This window comes from Diplotaxodon limnothrissa, linkage group LG7 (assembly GCF_057381915.1).
Source record: "Diplotaxodon limnothrissa isolate DT_005_m linkage group LG7, D_limnothrissa_male_GT1.1, whole genome shotgun sequence".
NCBI lineage: Eukaryota > Metazoa > Chordata > Actinopteri > Cichliformes > Cichlidae > Diplotaxodon > Diplotaxodon limnothrissa.
This window is the reverse complement of record NC_140602.1, coordinates 2,494,341-2,510,416: the sequence shown is the minus strand read 5'-3', so window position 1 is coordinate 2,510,416 and position 16,076 is coordinate 2,494,341.

The window sequence follows — 16,076 nt, the reverse complement described above, 5'->3', positions numbered from 1 at the left end:
ATTTCAGGAACATCACTCCTTAGTGTTTGTTTCCTGTGAAAGGTTTTTTTCCCCTCCTGCATTTATTCTATTTATACTTTATTTTAGGCCATGTTCAAAGGTGTCACTGTGAGAAGATAAATATAGTCAAGGCTATCAGTGGAGGCCAGTGAGAAGCGTGAGGGAGAGAGGCTATAAAGGCAAACATTCATTCTCGTTAGCTCACAGCTGAATTACCGAGCCAATTGACTTCCTATATCTCTCAACTGCACCGCTTGTCAGCGAGTCGCTCTAAAGGCACTGAAGACTTTGTCTCTTTTCTTACAGATGTTCCCTTTCAGCCTATACAGGGGTGCACATTCACATATTCTGCTGCAGCTCAACATTTATGCATTTGTTTTCCCAGGTAGCAGAGCCACTTCAAGAGCAACGTGGATTTTTCATTCGTTATTACTCTCTCTTGAGAAAGGGGAGAAATTGATAAGAGAGAGCGATGATGCAGTTGCTGTGATGGATTTGGAAATGACTATCATGATGATGGCCACAAAGTCTTGCAGGAAATCTTAGGTTGCTTTTATGTCTGTGGTGCTGTGGAGAAAGTGGAGGCTGGAATAGCCGACTATCAGGACTCATCATTTTGGAATAAAAAGCTTAGCAATCATGGACTGTATGTGTAATGTCCTGATGTCCACTTACAGTATTTTGTGCCATTGTTTGGTTGGATGATATGTCATTCCTCTCTTCCTATAGGTCTGGTAAACATGAAAGGCAATGACTGTTATAGAAATTCTTCTGGTATGAGAAACATTTCAGAAACACTTCAGGAAATCTGGGATTGATGTTTGTTTCATCGTTGCTAGGCTGCGATTAATTAGTCACATTGGAGAGTAATTGGCTCCTCCATCACTTCCACATATCAATTAATCATACCAACAAAGAAGACTGATGTGGGCCTAGTTACTATATCATATGGCACTGCTTCTTTCTCACGTCCTCGTGGAAAAATCTGGCTCAATATGATTATCAGTAAATTATCTAGGTTGTCGAGTGTGTTACTTTGCTAATCTGTCAAAAACAGGACAGTTTGCTTTAGGCAGTCGTCCTGTCTGTTCTTTGGTAAAAATGCTGCAGCATTTATGTGGATTTTGCACTGACACTTATTACACACTTAAACATTTCTGCAAACCAAGTAGGTTGCACTGGCAATAGCAATCTGATGTCCAAGCAGGTCAACGGCTTCCAAACTCACTAGATTTCCAGCTGATTCTGCATCCTAAGGGCTCCAACTGGCAACGAAGAGAAACTAAGGCATCCACTCACAAATGCTGTGGTCACAGAGACCCCACGATGCTCCCAGAAGGGGCATTTTGGAAAACAGCTTTGGGATGGCAAAGCTGTTTTTCCAAGTGTGAAGAGGCTGCGAGGGAGTATTAGGCATATGGTTCTGTGTTTGATAGAAAATTAGAATTGTGTCGTTAAAAAAACAAAGATTTGCATTTGAAGAACACGTGGATGCACACACATAGTGATGGCTCCATCACAGCACGTTATACTGGCTTACATTTATTCCCTACACAGCAAATTCAAAAGTGTTAAATGTTTTGGTGTTAATAGTCTTCTTGCAAAAGTAGAGTTAATTTTACTCTAAGTAGAGTCACATTCTTTTAATGTAACTCTGAGGTGTAAAATGATAGTAGTTAAAATCGAGTGTTAAAAATGAGTGTTTCTCTGTCAACTCTGGAGGTGTTACAATGGAAACATTAACTCTTGACCTCTTAACTCTGAACTCCTACAGGGGCTATGACACCAACAGAGTAAATTCACAGACTCCGCCCCCAGCACGGCTCCAATCGAAGCTGAAGTGAAGCCGTTTCAGAACATTTTGCTCTACATATTTGAGTTGTTTGCCATGCTTGGTAAGTCATTTTTTCAAAGATTGTTTCAATTATTATTATGAGCTTTTACTTCTGTGGCTCTTTGGAGTTGAGACAAAGCTGTGTGAAAGGCATTAGCCATGTTGCTCGCTGATAGCATAATATTCTGTTTTAGCTAGCTGAAAGGTATTGTTTGCAGGCAAATACCACAGCCTTGAAAAAAAGCTTGCATGTGAATTTTCAGTCAAACCTTTGGTCAAATACACCTAAAACAATGTCTAGAATGTGAAATGTTGGTATAATGGTGCTGCTTGAAGCCTGAAAACGATCGCCCATAAAAAAAACAAGCAAACAGCAGTAGCAGACGTCCTGACTGGATTCTACGTTAGCATAGATCCCTCCAGAGTTTTGTGCACACGGTTTAGGTAAAAATGAAAAAGGTTGAGGTTTTACATTTAGTTCAGTATTACCTGTTGCCTGTGTCCTTGTCTTTTGGGAAAATACTTTACACAAGTAATGGCTCAAAGAGGATTCCTTTTTTTTACTGGGCTGCAATTGTTTACTGGATTATTTGTGCCATTAATTAGTGTCAACTAATTTTTATTCAATCTCCGCACAGGATATGCTTGTGAAGATGGAATATGGGGGAGAGCAGAAGTGCGTTGAAGTTCCACAAAGGGATGAATGAAGGACATGCATATTGTATTGAAGAAATAAGTGATGAGAATGCTGTTATTTGCATTTACCATGTCAGACCTTTTGATAAACAAAATTCTAATGAAAGTGAGAACATGTACACTGTTACATCTTTCAGAAAATGTTTTGAAATTGTGGTGCACAGTTCAGAATAAATGTTTTTCAAAAACCATTGCATCTTTTTAGTAAATGTTTATTTCCAAAAGAAATTTCTAGAAGTTCAGAACAGTAAAATTCCTGCTTTTTAGAATGAATTAGAAGATAACTCTTACGTAGTTAAACTAAAATACTCTTTGAGAGTTAATATATAAACTCTTAACACCCAGTGTTAAATTATCAACTCCAGACAGATTTGGTGTTTAACACTAAATCAGAGTTAACGTACCAACTCTCCAAAAAGAGTTAAATTAACACTCTCTGGTGTGGACCCATATAGACACTTTAATAGTGTTGAAATCAAATCCGACAGTGTTAATTTGGACATGCTGGATTTGCTGTGTATCAACATACACTAATGTCAACCATAACTGCTGCTTAGCACTTTCACCTTGACCCAAGTCTCACACACACACACACGAATCTGTGATTAGAAAAGGGAATAGATTTACACACACAATTATGCAGACTTTAAAATGCTGGTGTGAGCTGACACCAAAGCTTATCTGTCTCCAGAGCCGGGCAGGAATGAGAAAATATTCACTTGCACAGTATCTGCATTAACGTGTCAGAAATATGTAAGCGCTAACACCTTTAATAGCTTTTAATATTCAGTAAAAAGTGCTGTAATTTGAAAATCTGTCCCTGACTAATGTATACAGCGTGTGTGATCGGCGTACCTGCCACTGTCTCACGATTAGCTCCACCTGTCAGTGGCAGGCTAAAGCGTATGACCATTTTATCACCTGTTAAACAATCTCAGTAATGTCTATTCTTCTGTATGCTTACAATCCCAGCCTGTCAGTCAAAGCTCGGTTTACATTTTCTTTTCCTCTCTGTGACTCACTATAACCAGTAAAGTGAACTCTAATCACTCAGTCTTCTATTTTCTATTTGACAGTCACCTGGAAGACTTTTTTCTGAGATATAGATTTTGCTTCGTGTCCACTGATGCAGAGAATTTGAATTATTCATTTTATTACAGTTCAGTACCTGATTAGGCCTCTTGGGACAACGAGGGGGTGAAAACGCTGCTTGATTATCATCTTTGTGACACTATTGATTTTATTTTACCTGGTGGGGTGAGAGATTTCCACTTTGGATCATTCTTACTGGTTCGTGTAATCAGTTGACTCCATGTTATTCAAGCATAGCTTTGGCAAATGTAACCAGCGCCTTCATAACACGCTGTTTAATAATGCCAGTGTAGCTTCATTTATTCATATTAACATTCACAGATGACACGTGATGGAAATCCGTGTGCTGTTTTATAAGCACACGTGTACACATACTGTGCCTTAAAGCCACATTAGTGTTCATTTAGTGTCAAGTTTCTGGCCACCTTAACAAGTTCAGTGCTGACGCCCTTTTTGCGTCCTTCAATAGTCTAACTGCAGTACTACATTGGTATCAGCTTTTAGAGCGCTTTGCAGAAAACCAGAGTCCGCTATAGTTTGAAATGAGGATGATGAGAGAGGGGGGGTGCACAGCATATGAACTGTACGGGCAACCGACTCTGACAGCGGGACATTTGACATCACTTTGGTATTCCATCAAACTCAACTAAAAACCAAAATAAAAAAGGAGAAACTGCAACCATACTGTCATTTATGTGCAGCTGTGCTTGTACTCACACAAGCTGTGGCCACTAAGACCAGATAAATTCAACAGAGTAACAGTCAGTGCTAGATGATTAAAGCCTGTGAACACTGGGCCACATTTACAGGCTGCACAATGATGCCATGAAACATGGATCGTATACGCACACAGAAATGTAGCCACATTTACAGAAATGCTCAGATGTCTGTCTGAGTGCATTGAGCACAAAGACAAACAGGAGGCATTTTCTCTATTGTGGATGAGTGAACTCGCCACACACCAGGTCAGTGGACTGTGAGCGCAGAATATCGTTAACACATTCTCATTTGCTTTGCAATTTTTGAGCGAGGTCATGCTTTAAAACTCTATATGGACAAAGCGCTGGGCCACCTACACATAAACACCTACAGGAGCTGCTGGGCCACGGAAACCATGACGCTCCCAGTGGACAGTTTTTGTGCTGATGGCAGAGCCAAAGGATGTTTGGAACTGTGTAATTACTGAGTCAGCAGAGTGTTAGTGACTTTTACGCACTATGTGCTTCAGCACTCGGCGACCCCACTCTTATGTGCTTGAATGTTTCCACTTAGAGCTGAATATCCAGGAGCAAAGAAATCTCACAAACTGACTTATTGCGTCTTATTATCGTATCACGCTCAAACTCGGAGAGCTGTGGCAACAGGACAGGAACACCTGAACAAGCTTGGCCCAATGTTGCGCACCCCCCCCACAGTGTGACCTACATAGACCCACTCCAAGGTCAGTGTCCTCGTCAGTCATGCTGATTCTGCTGTGAACTGCATGATTGAACAGCCTGAGCTGCGATAACTTGTTGGAGATGTTTTTCACGACCAAACCGTGTTACATAATTTATCATATAGCATCAGTTAGTAAAGTTCAAAACTTGTAGTTTAAAAATTCTTCTTACTGCAGAATTTTGCTAAAGTGAGCTTTTTACATCATTTTGAACAATGCATGCGGTTTGAGAGACCACGTGTGACACATAAGGCATTAGTCCTAATCAGGTGTATTATAAGAGCTGCTTTTATAATTAGAGATGCTGTGACCTACCAGTAATTATATCAGCACATCCACACAGACTTAATAATAATTAACTAGTTCTTAAACTTTAAGCGCGGTGTGTTAGCGCACCTATGAAGTAAAAAACAGTTTCCTTTGCTGATTCGATCAGTCCTGTCTACACATCGGGGATAATATAATCTAATTTATTAATGGAGTTGTGTAATGTCCATAAATACTCTCTCTCAATTTGGAGAAGCTTATTTATAGATCCTGCTGCTGTTTGGTGCTATAGTTATAAAGACTTATAAAGACAGCTGCAAGCAACTCCTTTCATCTCCTTGTCAGAACTCTTTATTTTTATTACCGGTGAGTCTCGTTAATTCGACCGGTCACTTTCTTCACTGTGGTGAAAACCATCACAGAGCTTTCAGACATTTCAGTCTGGAAGAGGTGCAGAATGTAAAGTGACTAAAGAGAAATTTAAAGTCCACAAAAGGTGTTTCGCTGCCACGTTTGCCTCCATCAGCTGGAGTAAAAACGTTGATGGCACATGACGACCATCTCCTGTCTGTGCTCAGTTTTACAGATGATCTGTTGAAACAGTCTGACAGTCAGGTCCCATTAGCAGAAAAACACTTAATCAACATATATACATGTTTTATGATAAAGGAGCAGCTTTGAAGCTGAAAATGAGTTTGAATCAGAATCAGAATCAGAATCAGAATCAGAATGGGTTTATTGCCAGATGTTGAGGTTTACAACATTAGGAAATTGCTGCGGTGCTTCAGTGCAGACAATAAGAATTAAAGTGCTATGTAGAAAGAAAGATATGTGCATGAGATATACATGAGATATATACATGAGAATAAGAATTATGAGTGCTACGTAGAAAGATATATACATGAGTGCAGGTGGTGATCAGTGCCAAACATGAAATGATGCAGTGACACAGCGTAGGGTCATGTGTTAGTGGCGGGGACAATCATGTGGTTATTGTTCATGTGTCCAACAGCAGAGAGGAAGAAACTGTTCTTATGGCGAGAGGTTCTGGTGCGAATGGACCGGAGCCTCCTGCCTGAGGGGAGCAGGTCAAACAGACTGTGTCCAGGGTGAGAAGGGTCAGCTGAGATCCGGGCTGCACGCCGCAGTGTCCTGGAGGTGTACAGGTCCTGCAGAGATGGGAGTCTGCAGCCAATCACCTTCTCAGCAGAGCGCACAACACGCTGCAGTCTCTGTTTGTCCCTGATAGTGGCTCCAGCGTACCACACTGTGATGGAGGAGGTGAGGATGGACTAGATGATTGCAGTGTAGAATTGCATCATCGTCCGTGTTGGCAGGTTGAATTTCTTCAGCTGCCTCAGGAAGTACATCCTCTGCTGGGCTTTCTTGATGACGGAGGTGATGGTGGGCTCCCACTTCAGGTCCTGGGTGATGGTGGTACCCAGGAAGCGGAATGAGTCCACAGAGGTGATGGGGGTGTCAGTCAGGATGATGGGGGGGAGTGGGGCTGTGTGCTTCCTGAAGTCCACAATAATCTCCACTGTCTTCTGGGCATTCAGCACCAGGTTGTTGTGGCTGCACCAGGACACCAGACGTTCAACCTCCCTCCTGTAGGCAGACTCGTCCCCGTCCGAGATGAGCCCAATGACGGTGGTGTCATCTGCGAACTTGATTAGCTTGACAGACTGGTGGGTGGAGGTGCAGCAGTTGGTGTACAGGGAGAAGAGCAGAGGAGAAAGAACACAGCCCTGAGGGGAGCCGGTGCTGATGGTCCGGGAGTCCGAGACATTCTTTCCCAGCCTCACGTGCTGCTTCCTGTCCGTCAGGAAGTCAGTGATCCACCGGCAGATGGGATCAGGCACATTCATCTGGGAAAGCTTGCCTCGGAGATGGTCTGGAAGGATGGTGTTGAAGGCAGAGCTGAAGTCCACAAACAGGATCCTGGCGTAGGTTCCTGGGGAGTCCAGATGCTGCAGGATGAAGTGTAGGGCCATGTTGATGGCGTCGTCTACAGACCTGTTGGCTCTATATGCAAACTGCAGGGGGTCCAGGAGGGGGGCCGTGAGGGTCTTGAGATGGGAGAGAACTAGGCGCTCAAATGACTTCATGACCACAGATGTCAGAGCCACGGGTCTGTAGTCATTTAGTCCAGTGATCCTAGGTTTCTTGGGGACAGGGATTATGGTAGAGGACTTGAAGCAGGCAGGCACATGACATGCCTGCAGTGAGGAGTTGAAAATGCCAGAAAACACTGGGGCCAGCTCGTTTGCACAGTGTCTGAGGGTGGCAGGAGACACACCGTCTGGGCCGGGAGCTTTCCGAGCATTCAGACTCCTAAACTGCTTCCTCACATCTGCTTCATGAATATGAAGAGTTGTGGTCGGAGGAGGTGGTGTGAAATCCTCTTTTGTGTGGGGTGAGGGGGCGGGTGTTGCAGGTGAACAGTTTGAAGGTGGTGATGGCTCTATGGAGGGGGGAGAGGTGGGGGAATGAGTGTCCAAAGTGCCTCTATTGTTGGGGTCGTTGGAGGTGTGAAGGCTGCCTGATGGCTCGTCAAAACGGCAGTAGAAGTCGTTAAGGGTGTTGGCTAAGAGCAAGTCATCAGTGGAGTGGGGGGTTTTAGGCTTGTAGTTTGTAATATTCCTAAAACCTTTCCACACAGAGGCCGAGTCATTCTCTGAGATCTGCTGCTGCATCTTCTCAGAGTGCTGATGTTTGGCAATGTCCACTTCTTTAGTGAACCTGTACTTGGCCTCTCTGTAGCAGTCCCTGTCTCCGCTTCTGAACGCCTTACTCTTTTCCAGCCACAGCTTTTTGAGTTTAGGAGCAGACTGCAGCTCTGAGACAGAGACTATTGGGCTACTTTGTCATTTGTTGAGCGATCAGTTCGACTGAAATGTGACTTGTTAAATAGATTTACATACAAGTGAATTAAAAGGACCAGAATCAGGAAAGCTCTGTTCCTTATGATGGTCCAGTTTGCAGGTTGTTCTGGCCCAGTTTAACCAGTGGCTCTACCAGGTCAAAAATGTGTAACAGGGCGATCGTGGCTCAAGAGTTGGGAGTTCGTCTTGTAACCGGAAGGTTGCCGGTTCGAGCCCCGGCTCGGACAGTCTCGGTCGTTGTGTCCTTGGGCGAGACACTTCACCTACCGCCTACTGGTGATGGCCGGAGGGGCCGATATGGCAGCCTCGCCTCTGTCAGTCTGCCCCAGGGCAGCTGTGGCTACAACTGTAGCCTCCACCAGTGTGTGAATGAATAGTGGAAAAGCAATCCATTATTATTAATGCTTTCTCCAGTGAAAACGCGTTTGATCATTGATTTGAGCTTTGTCTCTCTTTTTAAAGTATTCAAAGTGAACCCAGCTGTGTCAGGCTTTTGGCAGATGTCTCTACAAACATGCACCAATAATTAAAAGTCTTTACTTTTTTAGCTTTAGCATTAACTTTAAATGGCCTGTATTTATATAGCGCTTTACTAGTCCCTAAGGACCCCAAAGCACTTTACACATCCAGTCATCCACCCATTCACACACACAGTCACACACTGGTGATGGCAGCTACATTGTAGCCACAGCCACCCTGGGGCGCACTGACAGAGGCTAGGCTGCCGGACACTGGCGCCACCGGGCCCTCTGACCACCACCAGTAGGCAACGGGTGAAGTGTCTCGCCCAAGGACACAACGACCGAGACTGTCCAAGCCGGGGCTCGAACCGGCAACCTTCCGATTACAAGGCGACCTCCCAACTCTTGAGCCACGATACTAACAATAAGTCTTATTTGTACTTGACACAGAGTTGGCAGAAACTCACTGTGTGAAGAATGTTTAATTACTTGTAAACAGCAATTAAAAACTAGAAAGTGCATTTTCTGAAGAAACTGCAGTGTGAATGCTTGAATCTGAATGTATGCACTGAAATGAATTAATTGCTGAATGTTAAGTTAAAAATCTGAATGAGCTGGAAAATACAGAATTTTTAACCTGAAATTAAAAGTGCAGAACTTTTGAAAGCTGATGTTCACACAGAAGAAGTTGGAAAAAGCTAAGCATGTTTAAAATGTAAATAATAAAAAGATGAGTAATGACAAAAGAAAATTTAGAGTCAGAAAACCTCTGAATGAATATTAAAAGTTCATATTCTTCTAATTGAAATGAACTTAAAAGATGAACAAACATTCTGCAGAAAATACAAACTTTAATATACAGCATGATGTTTTTCAGACATATACACATGTGTATATCATGTTTAATAGTATTACATACATCAATTTGTTTTGTATGTCATAGAAAATAACATAAAAATCTTAAGTCATATTTTACAGCTTCTTTCTGAAAAGGACTAGTAGAATAAATAAAAATAACTAAATTAAATAAGTAAATAAAAATAATAAGCAACATATGAAATACATGAAAATTCCACTTTTAAAACCACAATCCTGAACCTTTAAACTGTGTTGGTTTCTTAGAACATGGCTGAACAACTGTTTCTATTGGTCTACTTAATCTACTGATCTGTCTACACATCTCTTTATTACTCATTCTTTTTTATGTTTTAATGTAAACAGAGTCCACACAGTGGTAAAAGAGAACTGTATAGAGACTTTTGAGTAAACTCAAATGAAAGCGTAAGGTGGTGACACAGTTTAACACATGCAAATAATCAAATAAAAACATTAGTCCTTTTTGTGAACATGGATAAATAAGTATCAATAGTTTACAGCATTGTTCAGCCATGCCGCTAAATGCTTTTTTACACAGTGTTTTAACCTGGGCTCAGACACAAAGTCCCAAATTTAGTTAGTCCCTGACTTTGAGTTGTGCTTATGACTAATTATTATACACAAGTCTTTATCTATCTGAACTCTAAGGACACAAATATGAAAAAACCTATACTTACCAGCTGATACTCCACACTACACACTAGGTGTGCCATGTGACCTGAAACTTTGGTACAAACTCATCATAATCATTCTGTTAACACTGTTTTTTAACACTGTTTGTGTTGCTGTTCAGCAGTTTAAAATGTTTTAGATTGGATTACATGGAATGAATTTGAATTTTCTTGGGGGGTTTTGTGTGTGTTTTGTTCTTAGCAGATTTTTTCTTCCATACTGTTGAATTCCAGTTACCACATTTCTGGTCATATGACATCCCGAGTGCCCACTTAAAAAAATCCCTACAGTTAATTCAACATTAAAACAAAATAAAAATATGTTAAATAAATAAAGGTTTGCTCTGTGATGAAATACTAAATAAGCATACATTGTACAGAGCACTAACAATGAAAACAATCCTTTAGCCTGTTGATCAGAGAGAGGCAGTCATTGTATCCATTTAAAACCTGTAATCACAGAGCACAATGTTACTGTGAAACTATGAAGTCCCATATGATCCTCATCATGTCCAGTGACTTCAGAGTGGATCCTCCCTGTCATCCGGTCAGAGTTTGATGTGTGGCAAGCAGCACAGAAGCAGGATAGCTGAGGACTTTAAAAGAAGAGCAGAAAACAGCAACATATGTAGTTGTAAATGTAAATATCAGTGATACTTGTCTTGTCAAAGGGAATAAAATAATGAAAATGTTAACTTACACACTCATTTAGGGAGGATCTTGACACTGCACAGAGGAGGCACAGTCAGTCTGACAATGATGGTGATCTCCAGGGATGTTTTCCTGCAGCAACATTCCTGCCAACTGGCCGTATGATCCAGAGTAGTTGGTTTGTAGTGAACAGAAAGGTGTATATGTTAGGTAGTGTGCACTCAGAGCTGGTCCTAAGAAACAAACACATCCTGTAATAAACTGAATACCTGTAGTAGTGCTGCTGCAAATATAAAGCCCTTCTATCATGAGTGGTTTCAAAGGTGTTTTGGAGGCTCAGTCACAGAAACTGTGCAGTCTGTTCAGTCCTGAGTGTCTCAGCTCTGAAGGGGATGGATCACAGAGGGAAACACCTGAGTACAGACATTACAATACACTCTAACACTCCTAAGGTCAAGTGAAAACACAATTTAAACAGTTTACAAAGAATGAACACATGTTTTCATGGAAATTATGTCATTAACCCTTTTTGTTGTGAGTAAATCTCACCGACTGCTTGTGGGACAAGCTAGAAGGAGGACTTATCACAGAATGTCTCCTGTGCTCCAGATGTGAAGTCTCACGCTCTGATCGTACGGTGATGAAGATGGTGATGATGAAGCCTCTCTGTTCTTTGGCATTACAGTTTCTGGCTGCTATGTGCCTCACACTGTTGGATCTTACATGTGAAGATTGGAGAAGACACAGGAGGACTGTGTCTCTCTTAAAAAAAAAAAGGAAAAAAAAAGGAAACCTAACCCCCCCCCCACACACACACACATGTACACACTCAACTCCCCAACCTCACACTGTCCATTGTCTATACAAATGTAGGGTATCAGCTGGTAACAGAAAGCAAGTGTAACATATGTGCTACATATGTAACACTGCTGAAACATTTCTGGACAGAAATGTGCAGTTATCAACCCAGACCCACCCTGATGATTACACTGGCCGAAACATGATAAAAGCTCATAAAAATGTATGTTTTATAGAATAATTGGTCCAAAAATATAATCGTATACTTTTGAAAAAGTTTAAAGTTTATAACAAACCAAATAATAACATTTTTGTAAATAGTATTTCAAAATAAAGTGGCTTAACTGTCATTATTGCTGTAATTAGGTTTGTTTGTTTTTTAAAAAGCAACCTTTAGTCATTGTTGTTCTCTCAGAAACAATGAAGAAGCTGTTGAACATTTATGTGTTGTGTGGGCAATCCTCTGGTCCACCCTCCCTCCCTCCCAGCCACAGTGAGACTGGGGCAGCCTGGCAGGATGTTGAAGCCTGGCTGCAGAGAGGATATGCCTACACTGTTCGTTTTAAACTGCTATATTTGATTTTTCTGACATTTATAGGTTACTGTTAGTGAATTTTAGATTTTCTGTAATAAATAAAATTGTCATCTTTTACTGATATCATTACTTAATTCATGTAATTGTATTTTATGTAAACAATTCAAACATTATACTGCAATGCAGGGCGTCAACTTTTAAATATCGCTCTACTTTATGTCTGTGAAGGTTCTCAGTCATCCAGGTCATCGTAGTCAAAGGAGCTTGCAAAGAAAAGCGTCTGGACTTCTTTCTGGAGTTCAAGCATCGCTCTACTTTCTTAAGTCATTCAAAAATATAGATATTACTTACTGTATTCAAAGATCTAGATCATGAATCATCACAGGACAATACACAGTATACTGGGTCATGGTAACTATGGTATGTCTTCATGACTCCAGAATGGAGACATCGATCTGACTGAGAAATGAAAATTAGGTCAAGCAGTGTGTTCTTCTCTGTGGTAGGGGCAGTGATGACCTGTGCGTATCCCCTAGACTCAAACAGCTCCAGGATTGGTTTGTTTGCACTGGATAAAACATTCTCATTAAAATCACCACAAACTATGATGGGATGACAGTCCATGATCTCCAATGAGTCTAATAGGCTTACCAGGTTTTTCAGGAATGGCCTCAGAGTGTAGTCTGGAGGTCTGTATACAACTGCAATCAGAGCACTGACTGGTGCTTCAACCTTTAAAGCCAGAAATTCAAGGTCAGTTACATTATGGATGTACTGTTTTTCATGCACTTGAATGTCACTTTTCACATAAACAGCAACTCCACCACCACTTCTGTTTGCCATCTGGGGAAAGTTTGTGTAGGACAGGTGTCTGTTGCGTTTGAACAAATTGTAATTTTCCAAGTGGAGACTCTCTGCGACAAAAGAGCCCCGCAGGTGTGTTTCTGTTAGGCACAAAACATCTGCTAGACACAATTCATGGTGACTTTTGATGTCATTAATGTGAGCTGGCAGTCCCTCTGTATTATGATGAACAATGGTGAAAACCTCTGACCTGCTCAGTGTTTGCCTCACGTGTAGAAGAGGCATCATGTCATCAAGGTTGGCTTGTCTCATGTTCTCAAGCGCTGCAGTGATTTCTGGGTTGGTGAATATTTTTTTCTCTTCCATATCAAGAAGATACAGTCCACTGAGAGACGTCACTCTACTGACAGCTACGTAGGCCATGCCGGGCTCAAAAATGCTCTTAAGAGAGACAACAGCTGATGTAGTTGTCATACCCTGTACCTTATGTATTGTACATGCAAAGGCCAGCTTCACTGGGAACTGTCTTCGTACCACTCCTTTCTGCTTCAGATTCTCCTCTGCTCTCTCAATGTACACCATGTCGTCTGCTGGTGTGCGGTTATTCTTTCCAGATGTCTCATTATCCATTTTAAGTCCAAGCTTGATGATGTGTTGGTCGTTTTCAGAGTGAACTACTCTAAGTAGTATTCCAAAAGCTCCATTAACCAAACCATTTTGTATGTCAATGTTTCTGGTGAGCATGACACGAGCTCCTTCTGCAACTTTCAGTGTGTCTGGTAACTCGTTTTTACCTCCTTTCAATGGTCTGTCTTGAAGTGCCATTCTGCCAGTTCTAGGATCTTTTCTATAATCATCTGCATGGATGTCAATGATATGAGTGTGGAGCAGAGCCAGTGTTGCAGAGTTGTGTGCATCCACTTCTTTATTAGTTGCAAAAATGTGCAACGCATCAGTTGGACAAAGGGCTGGTTCAGTTATGGCCTGTGACAACAAATTTCTATCTGCTTCGCAAAGCTCATCCAACTTTCCTTTCACACGAATTCTGTTCAGCATCTCTGCAAAGACAACATCATCTTTCTGACGCATAATCTCAGTCAGAGTGATCATCTGAAAATGCTCCCGCCACAGGTCGATCTCAGACGGGTCGTGCACACAGAGAGGTTTAGACTGTCGCACTGGGGGTAGCTGATAGAAGTCTCCGACAGCAATGACTGACATGCCTCCAAAGGGTCTCCGAGTCCCTTTGATCTGTTTGAGTCTTGCATCTACATATGCAAACAGATGTCTTGACACCATAGACACTTCGTCAATGACGATTATTTCAGCATTCAAAAGTTCTGATCTGACTTCATCCAGCTGATTGCCAAGTCCCTGAATGGGAGGTTTTAAGCTTCTAGGCAGCTTGAGAAGAGAATGCAGTGTTGTTCCAGAAATGTTAAAAGCTGCAGTCCCAGTGAAAGCAGTTAACAGGACAGTGGGTTTTGATATGTCAACGTCGTCTGCATATCTGGGCACTTTGCTCAGTATCTTAGATGCTTCTGAGTAGATGCATTTGATAAGATGTGATTTTCCTGTTCCAGCACCACCATTAATATAAAAGAAAAACTGCTCTGGATTTAGAGCACAGACTCTTTTAATGCACCAGTCTCTAACTGCATAAAATATGCCGGCTTGCTTCTTATTCAGATTTTGAAACATCTGACGTAACAATGTGGGATCAATAGCAGGGGGTTCCCTGATGGCTCTGACTTCTGTTGAAGCATCAGCCTGACGGCTGTAGTCGGGCACATCTTCCTGTTCATTTTCATTGTCTCGCTCTCTTTCTTGTTCAACAAGTGGCAACCTTACGAGATCTGATTCAGGTGCCAGATTACACCATTCGTCAGTCACACCTCTGTTCTGCTCATATTCCTCAACAGCGCTCTCGATCTCTTCACTGTTTTTCTCATATTTTTCTCTGTTTCTTTTGACAATGTGTTGCACGTACTCAAGATGGTCAGTACCTGGTAGCTGTACACAGCCAGCACCATAGAAAGCCTGATAGGTTGGCAACGATGGTGTTTTCAGTTCGTGGTCTGAACGATGAGGAAGGTACAGTTTAAGCAGTCTTCCGTAATATTGCTCTGGATGTTTTTCTTGTGAGCAGCGGTGAAATCTGATGATAGCAGGCTTGTCATTTTTGCGCCTTTGCACAAACCCCATCTCATTGAGAAGGGGCAAAACATCTTTACCTTTTTTCTGTTGGCCATAGACAATCCTGCAAGTAGCAGCAAAGTCTGCCATGCACATCTCCTCATAGTCTGGTGTTTCAGGTCTGGCTTTGTATTTGTCATTCAAAGATGTCATCCAAACATTGGAAGACTCAGGTGTTGTGTTGTCCAGAACTGACAGGGGACGACTCATTTTCACAGGATTATCATCAGTTGGAATGAATATTACAGCACGTGAGCATTGCTTCATGTGAAGACCACATGCACGAGCAACACACTCCTGTGCACTGATCTCTCGCTTCTTTGAATATGCCTGCATGACGGCTCTCATTTCATCGCACTCATTTACACTGTCTTTATGGGAGTTCTCAATGACAGTTTTCAGGTACTCAGATAGCCCGCCCTCTTTTTTTGATATATATTTCATTAAATAATTTGCAGCACCAAAAGCATCTAAAACAAAGCTTATGTCGATATTACTGTTCCAGGCTTCAAGCAGATGTGGATTATAGCCGTTTATCCAAGAGTCTTTTGGATCACGCTTTAGTATGATCGTACTCCTCATGTTCATTTTATTCAGGTATCTCTGATATTCTGCATGTGTCAACTTGCATCTTTCCAAGAGCTGCTCTAAACTCATGGAAGCAGTTTCAGGTTCATTCAGCAGCTGGTTCAGTGGTCTGAGCTTGTTCTTTGCCGTTTCTACTTCCAGTGCATCATCCTCACTGGGTCTTGTGATCATTGTCTCATTGCAGGGTGGTTTGGGAAAACCAAAACGGCACCCGGAGCTTAAACTCCTAAAGCACGTCTTTGTGTGGTTCTTACTGTGTTTTTGCACTTCTGTTACTTTCTTGT